The sequence below is a fragment of the Gavialis gangeticus genome, unplaced genomic scaffold (genome assembly GCF_001723915.1).
Source record: "Gavialis gangeticus isolate Ggan-Ray unplaced genomic scaffold, GavGan_comp1, whole genome shotgun sequence".
In the NCBI taxonomy this organism is placed as follows: Eukaryota; Metazoa; Chordata; order Crocodylia; family Gavialidae; genus Gavialis; species Gavialis gangeticus.
The window spans coordinates 64,599,465-64,612,513 of NW_017729032.1; the positions used below are offsets into that span (position 1 = coordinate 64,599,465).

General features: G+C 46.3%; 2 long non-coding RNA genes across 2 annotated transcripts; one reads left to right on the forward strand and one right to left on the reverse strand.

The window, feature by feature from the left end:
* The first annotated feature begins 229 nt into the window (after nt 1-229).
* Nucleotides 230-2,658, forward strand: LOC109302663. The gene is made up of 2 exons (XR_002098887.1): nt 230-1,307; nt 1,506-2,658. It is a non-coding gene; the product is annotated as an uncharacterized LOC109302663 (long non-coding RNA).
* A 582-nt stretch (nt 2,659-3,240) lies between these two features.
* On the reverse strand, nt 3,241-11,181 carry LOC109302662. The gene is made up of 3 exons (XR_002098886.1): nt 11,094-11,181; nt 3,656-3,738; nt 3,241-3,536 (listed from the first exon to the last, which is right to left on the reverse strand). It is a non-coding gene; the product is annotated as an uncharacterized LOC109302662 (long non-coding RNA).
* Between the last annotated feature and the right edge of the window lie 1,868 nt (nt 11,182-13,049).

The window sequence follows — 13,049 nt, forward strand, 5'->3', positions numbered from 1 at the left end:
AGGCAGCCAGACAGAAGCCCTGGGGCTCAGCTCAGACCGGCCCCCTAGTGGCAGGGCAGACCCAGTATTAAAGTTAATGCCAGGTCATATCTAACCATGCGCAAATGTACTTTAACTAATCGTGCCTAAATTTGATACCTGCAAATGCAGCAACGTGATTAGCCTAAATTTGTCATTTTTAATACACATTAAATTAGGCTAATGTGCATTAATACATCTTGTGCAGACACACCCCATGGAGTCCTGCACTTGGGAGGCTGATTTCTATTCTCTCTCAACAATGTGACTTGCATCACTGGTATAAAATCAGGCACGCTGAAAACTTAAGACTCTATAAGGATTTGAAGCAAGCAAATGAGTTATGGAATCATAGAATCAAACTGCAATATGGACTTCTCTTTACTTTTTATTGCCACTCTGAAGTATGTTTTTTTTGGATAAATGGATAAGTGTAAAGCCATTATACCTGACAACTCAAATCGCAGCTCTACTCCTTCCATGTTGCAAGAGGGTGGTATAATCTGAAAGAATCTCACAGTATATACAGCTCAATTCCAATAGGTTCTGCCTTAGCCTGATTAACTGACCCATTGCGGGGGTAGAATCGAGACTTTAGTCACTCCCTGAACTTTCCTAGGAAAAGGAAGTACTAAGAGCCACATAGAACTAGTTCTTCATCACTATATCCTGAGTGATTAAGGCAGCCGTGCAGAGGTAGTGACTGGGAGAGCATGCTTTAATTCTCTGTATTTTCACATGGGTACTTAAAACTGGGCCAATATCTGGCTCTCAGAAAGAATGTTTCATTTCCTGTCCGAAGTTGTAGTGAAAGTGTCGTTTGCATTGTTCAACAGTATTTTTGCACTCCAGGGCTTCATTTCAATTTAGGTGAAGGGCTCTCTCTCTGTAATTTGTTCATTAGCTTGTGAAGTACATGAGACTCTTTCACAGTACAAGACACTGTATAATGCAAGACCATGTATTCAAAGTAATGAGTGGCATTTTAAACCACTGAATTACATTATGAGTAGGAATGGGTGACTGTTTGGAAAAAAGATAAGAAATCATCTTGTATTGTTACCTGAAATAGAAATCAAACCTTTTCTGCATTTTAGACTTAAAATGCACAGTTGACTTGATTATTGCTATTGTTTTAATGTAAATGTCTTCACCCTAGTTTCTTCTTTTAGCCAAATTGCCAGGCTACCATCAAAGAGTCTGATGGTGAGGTATCTACTGCCCTACTACAACTGGGAAAGATAGACAATCTTCTGAGAAGGCCTATTGTTGTGAGACTTCAGACTCAGGTTTCACACATACAAGAGTTTCCAATACTGTAATATGGAAAAGCAGCTAAACTTTGGGATGTTCAAACTAGAAATCCAAACCATTGGAATGTTCTCCCATTGCTTAGACATTAATTTAGTGGTTGTGGGCCATATTCTGACCTTAAAAATATGAGTGCATGCCTAACTCCTACTCACTTTAAATGTAATTGCATACAGGCATCAGAGACGGAACTGGCTCCAAAGTGGGATCTACCCTTCTACCTCATCTTGTTGCACTATATGGCATCTGGTCAGAAGACTACTTCTCCACATTCCATGGATGAACTAGAGGCAAATTTGCCTTTATTGACATTTCCAATATTTTTTGTTACACATTTCTGTGAATGGACATGAAGGGCCTAGCTGCACCAGAGCCCCAGGAGCTTTGTTTTAAAGATGCTCATCAACAAGGTTTGGCATATGTATTTATACTTTTGATTCTTCACTATGTTTACCCCATAGTAACGGCCTGGAAAAGTCATCCATTTCTTTTTTATGGAGGGAGAAAATTTTATATTTTTATGGTAACTCAGCTCTGGGCCTGTCTCAAGCAAAAGTTGCTGATCATATTATCTTGCATTCCATGTAATGATTGTCGGCGTGGGTTACAATGTGGAACTGTGTGGAAACCATTAACCTGTTTTCCTTAAACATGAGTAAAGATCACACAATCTTAGTTAAGGCAGGAGTTATTCTGATAAAATAGTACTTGGAGCTTCATTTCCAAAACATAAAAAGGCAGCCTACATACTGTTGTTCCTGTGTTCATAGATTCTACTGACTAGTAGGACATGGTCTGCCCAATAATGCAGCCCTTCAGCATTGGCCTTGGGTGTACAGGAACCACAGGCCTGACTAGTCATTTCAAGAGGGAAACCACCTACATGGATGGGCAAGTGCCTAGTCATGTAGGGCCTACACTACAGAATGGCCTTATGTTAACCTTCCTTGGGGCCCTTGGCACAGGGACAAGCTGAGGGAGTGGCCAACGGAGGAAGAAGGCAGGGCTGGAGCACCAAACAACTTCACTAAGGATTGTAGTAGGCACTGAGCAGTCCCGGGGGTTACTCTTGTTTACACCATGGACTGCTGTTGTGCCTGGCTGCTTCCAGAATGTATGAGGCAAAGGTGATAAATGGCACCTTCTGCTTCTCCCACCTTTCTGCGTTGTATGAAGATCAAATTGACCACAGTTGGGGCCAGCTTATTGCCATCCTCTACATTTCATGATTCTGCAATTCCATTTGGATGGGTTTTGGAGACTTAATCACATCACAAGCAATTACTCTCTTTTAATTTGGTGAATAATAAAGTAATATGAATCATAGGATGTCTTGCCTTTTTAAATGTGTCTTCTTTCTTTTTACACTTCCTGATTATAATGCCTTCATTGTCTGTTTTCAGTTACAGATTAATCTATGCCTTAAGGTTCAAAGGTATTTGGTTTTTGTTCTGGACCATCTATATTTTCAGACAATTCTATTATTTTGGAAAGACCTTTTGTCTCTTTGGAGTCCACACTGTACTCTGTTTTACTTTATTTAGCAAAAGTATGTGTTCAGGTTCAGTATGTTGGTAATTAATTACAATGGATCTGAACTGGGCCAGACAGAAAAACAGGCCACTTCTCTGTAGGTGGATGAAGGAAAGACCAGGCATTTCATGTTTCCTCCTACTACATTCAGCATTAGGATCCTGTTGTGAGGACAGAAGTGGATCAGTGTAGTATCCCCAATAGGTCTATTGGTCTTTTTTTTTCCTGATGGCATATCAAGGCTTCCTGAAAGTCCATGTGCAGTGTCTATTTCAGTACCAAAAAAAAGGGTTCTGCAATGAAAAATATTCAGATTAGGTAACTGAACCTACAAAATGAAGCCAACAGCAGTCAGAATTGGCATAAACCATGGGGAGAAATGCAGTGCTGTAGCAAAAGTCTTTTGAAAGAAAAGCTTCTATTACCTTGCTTTTAAAGAGGATAATTCTTAAATTAAGAGTATTTTTCTTTTCAAATTACATGAAATTTCACATAGGAAAAGCCATTTCTTACAATATATAAGAAGTTAATTGCATCTAATTTTTTTTATTATTAAAATGTTATTTCTAATGACAACTGGCTGAAAAGCGCCTTTTCATTCTAGATCTCTAATTAAAATGGAGTCCGCAAGAGTTGTGATGAAAGTTCTTATCAACTATTGGTTGATCAGCGGTCTATGTGAAATAAGCATTCAGGTTTTAATAGAAGGGTAAACAGTCCTCACTGCAAAAATCAAGACCACAATTACCATTAATAGACTGACCTATAATGGGGACTGAAGCATTCTTTTTACTTTTCAAAGTAGTCCTTCAAATCTTTAGTTGTCCACAAGAATTGTGAGGGAACTTTCACTGGCACTGCCAAAGTTGGACTTTTCTGTGGAGAAAGAGATTAATTATTAGCCAAGACTGTCAATCCATTTGCTTTCATGAGCATTGCATTCATGCAAAAATAAGGTGAAAAAGCCATTTCAAAGTCTTGCCTGTAACTAAATAGTAAATAAATCCTTTTCAGAGGAGCCAAATGTCAGTGACTTAGTAAGTTCTATCTTGCTTCAGATATTGTTAGAACAATTAGCAGTTTTTAATTTAATAGTTAAGCAGAATGTTAAAGAGGAAAAACTTATGTCTAAGGACTGCTTTGATTCTTCCTATCACATGTGAAAAGCAATTAAAATAGGTTTTTTTCAGCATTTATAGCAGTCCTTTTATGTGATGTAACAAGGGACCCAGACACTGTTACTTAGGTGTAAGGGAGGGGGAGGAGAGGTAACTGTGGCAGGGAGCCAGGAGTTCCTGCCCCTTGAAGAAGATGTAGCAAGCTCAGCTGGCTTTGCCGGGCCACAGATGCAAGAAGGCAGGCTGGCCTTTGACTGACACGGTAAGCCCTGTGCAGGCTTGGGGAAGGCATGTGACCAAAAGGGGTTGTGGCTTCTAGGCACATAAACCCAGGTCCTGCATGCTTAAGAGAGGAGCTCCTGAGGGAGATGTCTGCAGTGGATGGACTAGCAGATGTTCCCTGGAGCTCTAATTAGAACGCTTTGGAGCAGACTTGATTAATCAAGTCTTCTCCATGTTCTAATTAAAACACTCCAGCTTGGCCTCATTGTCATGTGTATAAGCCCCCATGGGTTTAAAAATGGCTCCCGGGGCACTTCATCTAAACCTCACTTGATGAGTTTTAGATAAAGTGCCCCAGCAGCCATTTTTAAACCCATGGGGGCTTAGACAGATGGCAATGAAACATTTTAATTAGAGCAGCTCTCTAGGAACCACTCTAATTAAAATGTGCCCCCCACCACCCCTGAGCACGTGTAGGCAGGCTAAAGAGAGTTGATGACCCTGCAGTGAAGTAAAGACCAAGACCTGGTAGACCCTTTTGTAGTGAAGCAGGGGCTCTTGTTTATGTTGGGTGTTAGGCTTTCGACCAGAGCACCTTGGTTGTGGCTTTTGGGTAGGTCTGGAGGCCATGGAGGTGGTGCTGGGTAGGGCATTCTGCACTAGGTAGCCAAGTTGGGGTCAAGGACCTGAGGGTTATGGGCTGGAGAGGCAAGCAGCCTGGCTTGGGGTTAAGGACCAGAGAGCTGAGGACTGGAGAAACAAGAAGACCAGCCTGGGGTAAGGAACCAGAAAGCTGAGGATGGAGACAGTGAGGGTAGCCCAGCCTGGGGTCAGGCACCCTGATGCTAAGGGCTGGCCCAGAGTGGGGAAAACAGGGGCCCAGAGACGCAGAGAACAGACAAGGCTGAGGTTGAGAGAGCTGGGCTCATATTAGTGGGCCAGGGCTGGAGGCCTGCAGAAGAAAGGGAGGTTAAAGTCAGGAGGGCTGAGGCCTCTACAAGGAATGGAATGGTGTATAGAGGAACATCTGCAAGGCATGGGCCTGGCTGTAGGGATAGAAGGAGACCAAAAATTTAGCCTTTAAGGGGACATAAGGACATAAGGAACTGGCACAGACACCAGCCTCTGAGGACAGCCTCCTTTCATCAAATTTTACAGCAACATGTGGCAGGCAAGGAACCAGGATGGGACTCCGGGAGGCAAGGACTAGAGCCAGGCAGGGTTGAGGGGACCACTAGGGGGCATTATGGCAACCTCTAGCTCTTCACCTGTTACACATGACTGAGAATATAGAGAAATGTGTTTTGCTCAGTAACTTTGGAGTTTGCCGTTACTTGTTAAAAACATCTGTTCAATAATGGTGGATTTAGTTTTAATCTATGGGAGCATATCTTTATAGAGCACTTCATGATTTGCAGTATTTTCTTTTGTCACAAACACTTACTGTAAGCACTACATTAGATCTGTCTATGATAAGTAGTTTTCAGAGGGTTTAATGTATATATATTGCCATCACTTTTATAACATTTTCTGGATGAGAAGACTTTCCTGATCAACCTTCTGGGCCTCTTCCTCTAAATGTGACACAATGGTAAATCAACTCCTTTTACATACTTTGTGTTCAAAGAAAGGGTTTGAATATGCTAGAGGCATATATAGCAACATTTTGCTGCTGTGGGTTGGAGCATGTGAGCCCACACTTCTCCCAGCCCTACAGGCCACAAATTTTCTCCCCTTCCCTGCCCCTGAGAGTGCAAGCTGCCTGTGCTTACCATTGCTGCACTTACCTTCCCTACAGAGGGGTTGGGCAAGTGCAGGCACAACACAGCAGCAAGGAGGGCTGCAAAGGAAGGTGCTGCAGAAAGAATGGGAGGCATGGCCAGCTTTATGTCACTAATTCCCCATGCTGCCCTGGGCTGGATTGAAACATCCTGGGCCAAATCCAACCTTTTCACAGGCTGGATCCATCTTACAGGCCATTAATTACTGGTCCCTGGATTATGCAGTTCTTACTCACAAAATAACTCAACATTGTTTTTGCCTTATAGAAAACATGGGATGCAAGACTACACATGCAAAATGTCCTGCATTACTTATATCCCATGGTTCACTGTAACTCCCTGTGTGCAGATAAGGAGAAAAGGAAGCTAGAGTTTGTCAGGGTGTGCCAGCCCCAGACAAGTTTATGTACACTCTGTACAACATAGCAGGCTTTGCTCTGTACTTGCCCAGGGATTCCATTGCATCAGGGTTGTTTGGTGACAGGTGGACCTACACATAGACTGACTCTTCTCTCTGTGACACCAGTTTTTCACTAATCTATCTATTTGAATGCTCACACATAGACACACATTCTCTTGAGGAGGAGAGAACATTCTATAGCCCCTGACAAAACTGTCTGCCACAGAGATTTACCTATTCTAAAGCAGGTCAAGGATGCCAGCAACAGCTTCCTAGGCTACACCATTTTCCTCTTGACCTTCAACTATTTCCCCTTTAGGTTTCTGTAGTAGAGGTAATTTTTACTTACACTTTATGCAAATGAATTGGAGCAAAAAAAGCATATCAAATGAATGAAATAGTCAGTATAATCAACACACACTACCTTGAGGTAACAAAGAAAACACTCTACCCAAGGCATTTTTTAAATTCAAAGGGGAGGAAAACTTGGGGTCTTTACTATTGCTACTGATTTTTATGTGTCACTAGTGTTAGAGCAATATGAATCCCTAAAACAGCCAGCCAGCCAGCCTAATACAATTATTATAGACTCACTCTTTACAGTGCTTCTCTGGAAAAGCTCACATGCATAATAGGGACAGAATCAGAACTACATGAAGTTCAGTAATGCAAGTAGTGGACAGTGGAATTGTACGGCAATGGAGCACATCAATCAAAGCAGAGTAATTGTCTTAAAATGCTCTAACTGGCATTCTTTTCAATTCTCTATGACTGATCATTTTGTTTCTCTTCATTTCCTTTGGCATCCTAATTATAATGAAACTGTCTACTGCCATGATTCACTGACAAGTTCTTCTACTTGTTCACAAAATCTTATCTTTTTTTCACCTTTATTTTTTGCAGTGGAGGAGGAGATTAAGTTGCATTATTGTGCTGCCTTTAATTGAAAACATTCATGGATATTAGGGCCGTGCAAAGCTTTGGTAGCCTATTTGATTCAGAGGAGATTCGGCCCGATTTGGCAGGAGAATCTCTGAATCCGAATCAAATTGTGAGACCAATTAAAAGATTTGGGGCTGGTTTGGAGATTTGACCATAGACTAAACAGGCTGGGGTGGGGGGACATGGGATGCGGACGCTGCTGCTGCTTGCCCAGCTGGGGCGGGGAAGTGCTGGGGGGACAGGCGCTGCCGTCACTTACCCAGCCTGCATGGGGGATGGGCGCTGCCGCCACTTGCCTGGCTAGTGTTGGGGAGCATGGGATGCAGGCATGGCAGTGCTAGGAGTGGGGGTTTTGCCCTGCTGCCGCTTGCCCCCTTCCGCCTGGAGTTAGCCATGCCTGCATCGCGCCCCTCCCAACACCTCTCCCTGAGTCCCATGCTCCCTGCCCCAGCGGGGCAGATTGTCTCAGCCCCAATCCCTTTCTCCCCCATGCCCCTTTCCTCCCCCCCTCACCCGCTACAACAGACTTATCAGCTTACAACAGACTTATCAGCTGAAGGCAGCTGTGTAGGTGAGGACTGCTGCCTGTTTAGTCTATGGCCAAATCTCTGAAGTGGCACCAGATCTTCGGATCCAATTTGGCCAAATCAAATTCGTATAGTGATTCGAATCACTGTCCCTCCGATTAAGCCGAATCCAAATCCAAAGTGAATTCTTGCTACTTTGCACAAGCCTAATAGATATTTAAACCTATTTCTTTCTTCAACTGTTTCTGATAAAAAGTTTGTTTTTGGATGAGGAAATTGCATAAGTATGGCCAGTATTAGGAATAAATTCTTAGACTCTAATCACTCTGAGATCTATACATGGTTCTAAGGACTAAATCTGATGCTTATAATTGGATCTGAAAACTTTCATCTGAAAACTTATCATCTAGGTTCAATAATTCATAGATTCATAGATGCTAGGGTCAGAAGAGACCTCATCCAGTCCGACCCCCTGCCTAGGCAGAAAGGAGTGCTGGGGTCAGATGACCCCAGCCAGATGCCTATCCAGCCTTCTCTTAAAGACCCCCAAGGTAGGGGAGAGCACCATTCCAAATTTTGACTGCCCTTACCAAGAAGAAGTTTTTCCTGATATCTAACCTAAATCTGCTCTCTGTCAGTTTGTGACCATTGTTCCTTGTTACCACAAGAGGTGCCTGGGTGAACAGAGCATCTCTGGTCCCTTGCTGCGTCCCCCTAATGAATTTGTAGGCGGGCACAAGATCACCTTTCAGCCTTCATTTGCAGAGGCTGAAGAGGTCCAGGTCCCTCACTCTCTCCTCCATAGGGCTTGTCCTGTAAGCCCCTAACCATATGAATGGCCCTGCTCTGGACCCTCTTGAGACTATCAACATCCTTCTTGAAGTATGGCGCCCAAAACTGGGTGCAGTACTCCAACTGCGGTCTGATCAATGCTGCATAGAGGGGAAGTATCACCTCCTTGGATCTATTTGTCATGCATCTGCTGATTGTGCTTTGCTGATGATTTTGTCAGACTGACGACTCATGTTCATCTTGGAGTCCACTATGACTCCGAGATCCCTTTCCGCTTCTGTGCTGCTGAGAGGGTCACTTCCCAGCCAGTAAGTGTGCTGGATATTTTTGCGCCCCAGGTGCAGCACTCTGCACTTGTCCTTGTTGTATTGCATCCTATTGTGCACTGCCGACTTTTCTAACCTGTCCAGGTCTGCCTGCAACCGTTCCTTACCCTCTGGAGTGTGCACTTCACCATACAATTTAGTATTGTCCACAAATTCTGACAGAGTACACTTCACACCCACATCCAAGTCACTGATGAAAATATGGAAGAATACAGGCCCAAGGACCGAACCCTGTGGGACCCCACTACCCACATCCTTCCAGATTGATACTGACCCCCAAGGAAGTTTTTTGGCTCCTTTCCCCCTTTTCTTCATACTGGGATAGTCTCCCTCTGTGCCTGAAGGATCACTTCCTTTAGGAATGACCACCCTTCCTGGACTCCCATCTTGCCAATACTCTTCTCCTGCAGTGCGTCATTGACTAGACTCCTAAGCACGCTGAAGTTAGCTTTCCTAAAGTAAAGCACTTCCACCCTACTAGTTATCTTACTCACCCTGCACTGTATGGTGAAGTCAACTGATTGGTGGTCACTGTCCCCAAGGTGACCATAAATCTGCAGTTCCCCTACCAGGTCCTCCCCCATAGCCAACACCAAGTCCAGTAAGGCATTCCCTCTAGTGGGACCATATGCCTCCTGCATTAGGTGAAGGTCCTGCATGCAGGTCAAGAACCTACATGAATGGTTGGATTTGGCTGAGTGCTCCTCCCAGCAGATGTCAGGGTAATTTAGGTCCCCCGTGACAACCATGTCCCTAGACTGTACAGCCTCTGAGAGCTCCCTCAAGAATTTCAAGTCTAGCTTTTTCTCTTGGCAGTGGGTCCCACCCACTGCCCCACAGCAGACCCCTACTACCAAGTCCCTTTCCCCATGACCTCCATGTATCCTAACCTTTTAGAACTTAACAGCATCTTTCTGTCAAACTGGGATCTGGCATGATTCTAGCTACAACTCAGTTAAAGTTACTAATGACATTTCGTTATCTTTGGGTAATAACAACTAACTTAGAGCTATTTTTATTGACCTAAGCAAAGCTCTTGGCACAGTTGATCATAATATTTTAGTGAAAAAATAATGACTACAGGACTTCCTTGCCTCAGCTCTTGTGTTGCTGAGATATTATATATCAAATTGCTGTCAAATAAAACCCCTTGTAAAGAGCAGTGAATTGAAATGTCTCTGCTGGAGCACCCAAGGCTCAGCTTCTGGCCTGCCATTTTATTTATTTGTTTTGTAACAAAAGGAGTGCTATTGATTCATTTTTAGAACAGTTTCTTGCCTAAGTAAGTGATACCATTATTTATAGCTCAGAAAATCATTTCTTCAGTACTCTTTCTGGTCTCCATTGGAGTTCTGAGAAATTAAAAAATGGCTCAAAGTGATCCCATTCATTTAACATTCACAGAATATCAGTACTTGAGAGATGCTTCAGGTTCCTGGTATGCAGACCTCATGGTCTGTGTCAATGAGTTGGGAAGTCCCACCTTTAACTCTTTTGTGCAATGTTAAATAAACATTTTTTTACACTGGAATCAAACTCCTTTCCTCATTGCATTTTTCAATAGGGGAGCTGGGGAGAAGGTGATTTCAAAAGCTGGAACTAAGGCCAAATCTGAACACAGTGGTTAGGATCTCGCTATTTAATAGGTTGAATGAAAACTTACATCGGTGTACCCATAGGCCCAAAGAGGGCTGTTTTCAAACTCAATCAGTATCTAAATGTTTTGGTTCAGGCTGACATCCACTTCAGAAATCATAAGCACTGTTTAGTTATGGTGCATAAATAGCATCTTGCACCCTGGCCATGGATAGTTCCCCCATGGGCCTGGGGGATAAGGTGAACAGCAGAGGCTTCTGAAGGTGGGAGGCAGTGGGGGCCTGCTGTGGGGCAGTGGGTGGGACCCAGGGACCCTGCAGTGCTGTGGCCTGGTACCTGGTGTGGAGTGGCCTGGATGTAGGCTCTACTGGCTGGTAGTAGCTAGCCGGTTGCTGCTGGAGCAGCTCCATACAGCACTGCTCCGGGGCCTCCAGCCAGGCCCAGTGCTCCCGCTGTGCCTGGTCCCATGCCTCCTCCTGGGCAGTCTCCTGGGTGATGTCTTGCTCCCGCCAATGCAGCTTCCATACCTGCTCCCATGCTGCCCAGGTCTCCACCACTGCCACCAGCTGCTGGAAGAGGAGGGTTTAGTCTGTGGTGCGGTGCTGGAGCAGCTGGTGCATCTGGGCGGCTTCAGGAGTGGGCAGCAGTGACCCTGAGGTGGCACTCCTGCAGGGCCCTGCAGCCTCTCTCCTGCATCTAGATGTTGGCCCCGCAAAGGCAAAAGACAGAAGCCTTTTGTGTGAGTTTGCAGCATTTCAGAGATAAGTTGCTCTGGGGCCCATGCTGCCCAGCCTCAGATCAGAGGTTGGCTGTGCACTGGTGCCTAGGGATCATGGTAAGTTGTCTGGGCAGGGCTAGGCCCAGGTAGCCACTGGCCAAGCCCCCTGACCCTGCTTGCTCCCCTGGGGCTGGCGACTGGGTGCTGGCCATAAGCAACCTGCCTTCCCTACCCCCATCCCAGGGTGGGCCAGGCTAGGCTGCAGGCAGCACCAGTTGCTGCAACTCCAGGCCCCACTGCCCACCCCTCCACCCTGCTCCCTGAAGGCCAGGTGCTCTGCTGTGCTGCCACCCAGCCCACGGCTCCCAGGATCGGGGCATGCAGGGCTCCCAGACAACTGGGGCAAGGGATTGTCCATGATTCTGCCTTTCCCACTGGGGGATGCCCCTCCATGCCACTGCTGTGCCCCAAGTATGCCCCTGCTGCATGTGCTGTGAGTGGTGTGTGATGAGCTGTTTGTGCAAGTGGAGGGTTGCCTGAGTTGGTATGCCCTGCTGCTGCTGATCCTGCTGGTGCCCTGGGCACACCTGTGCTCCTGGTTTGGGACCCTGAGCTATGATGGCATGGGGGAAAATCTTGGGCCACCCTGCAACCTCCATCACTGCCTGGAGAGGTGCCTGTTGCAGCGGTATACAACCCCACCTCCCGCTGCCAAAGAGGACATCACCACCAGGATTGATGCCTTCCTCAGCATGTGAGAGGCCTGTGCCTGCCCAGCTGTGTCTGCCCATAGAAGCCAGTGATGGTGGTGATGGCAGCGAGCAGCGAGTGCTCATAGAAGCTGGCAGTGGGAGCAGCCAGTCTCAGGGGGATCCCCTACTAGTTGCCTATGGCCACTGGGATGGGGTCTCCAAGCTGCCAGTGAATGCAGCAGGTGGGGAGCTGGGAGGGGTGGGGTGCTGAAGGCCCAAGGTCTCTTCCTCCAGTGACGCATCACCAGAGGCATCACGCAGGGTGAGGGTGAGGGCAGGCTGCCCCTGCTGGTGGCACCTGCAGGGGTGTGGCCTGTTTCCCAGGGCACCAAACAGCAGGTCAGCTCCCTCATGAAGGTCATGATCTTCTGGGCACAACTGAACTGACAATTGAAGTTGGTCATGGCCACCCATGATCATGCTTGCAAGATCTTGGCCTTCACGCGGCACTACCAAACCATCCAGGACTGGCCTTGACATGCATCCCAGCTGTATAAGCCTCATAAATGTGGGTGTTTGAGTGCACCCCTCATGTGAACTGCTTCCGGATGTTGGCCCCAACCCAGAGCACCATGAAGTTGTGCACCGCCTCATGGGTCCAGTTGAGTGCCCAAGGCTCAACGAGGATGACATCTTGGACATGGCCCCCATGCGAGCTGTCTGGGTCCCTGCATGGCTGTCCCTGTGAAGCTGGTCCTAGAGGTCTGCCAGCAGCACCCTGGACAGGGGCATGGCCAGGGATGGGTAGCCATGTGACAGAGGCACTTCACCACAGTGCCGGCAAAAAGACAGAGCTGGAGTTGAGCAGAATCAGGGAGCAGGTGCTGGCCCAGCCCTGGAGGAGGAGAGGCAGGCAACCAGGAGTCCTGGGTCTGGGCTCTGGCCTACCTCCTAGTGGCTGGGCAGATCTAGCACTAAAATCCCTGCATTAACGTGTGTGTGGAATTCGCCATCCAGCGTAGGGTGTCAAGGACCCGCAGCAAGGCGGTAGCCCTAGACTTCAGGAGGGCCAA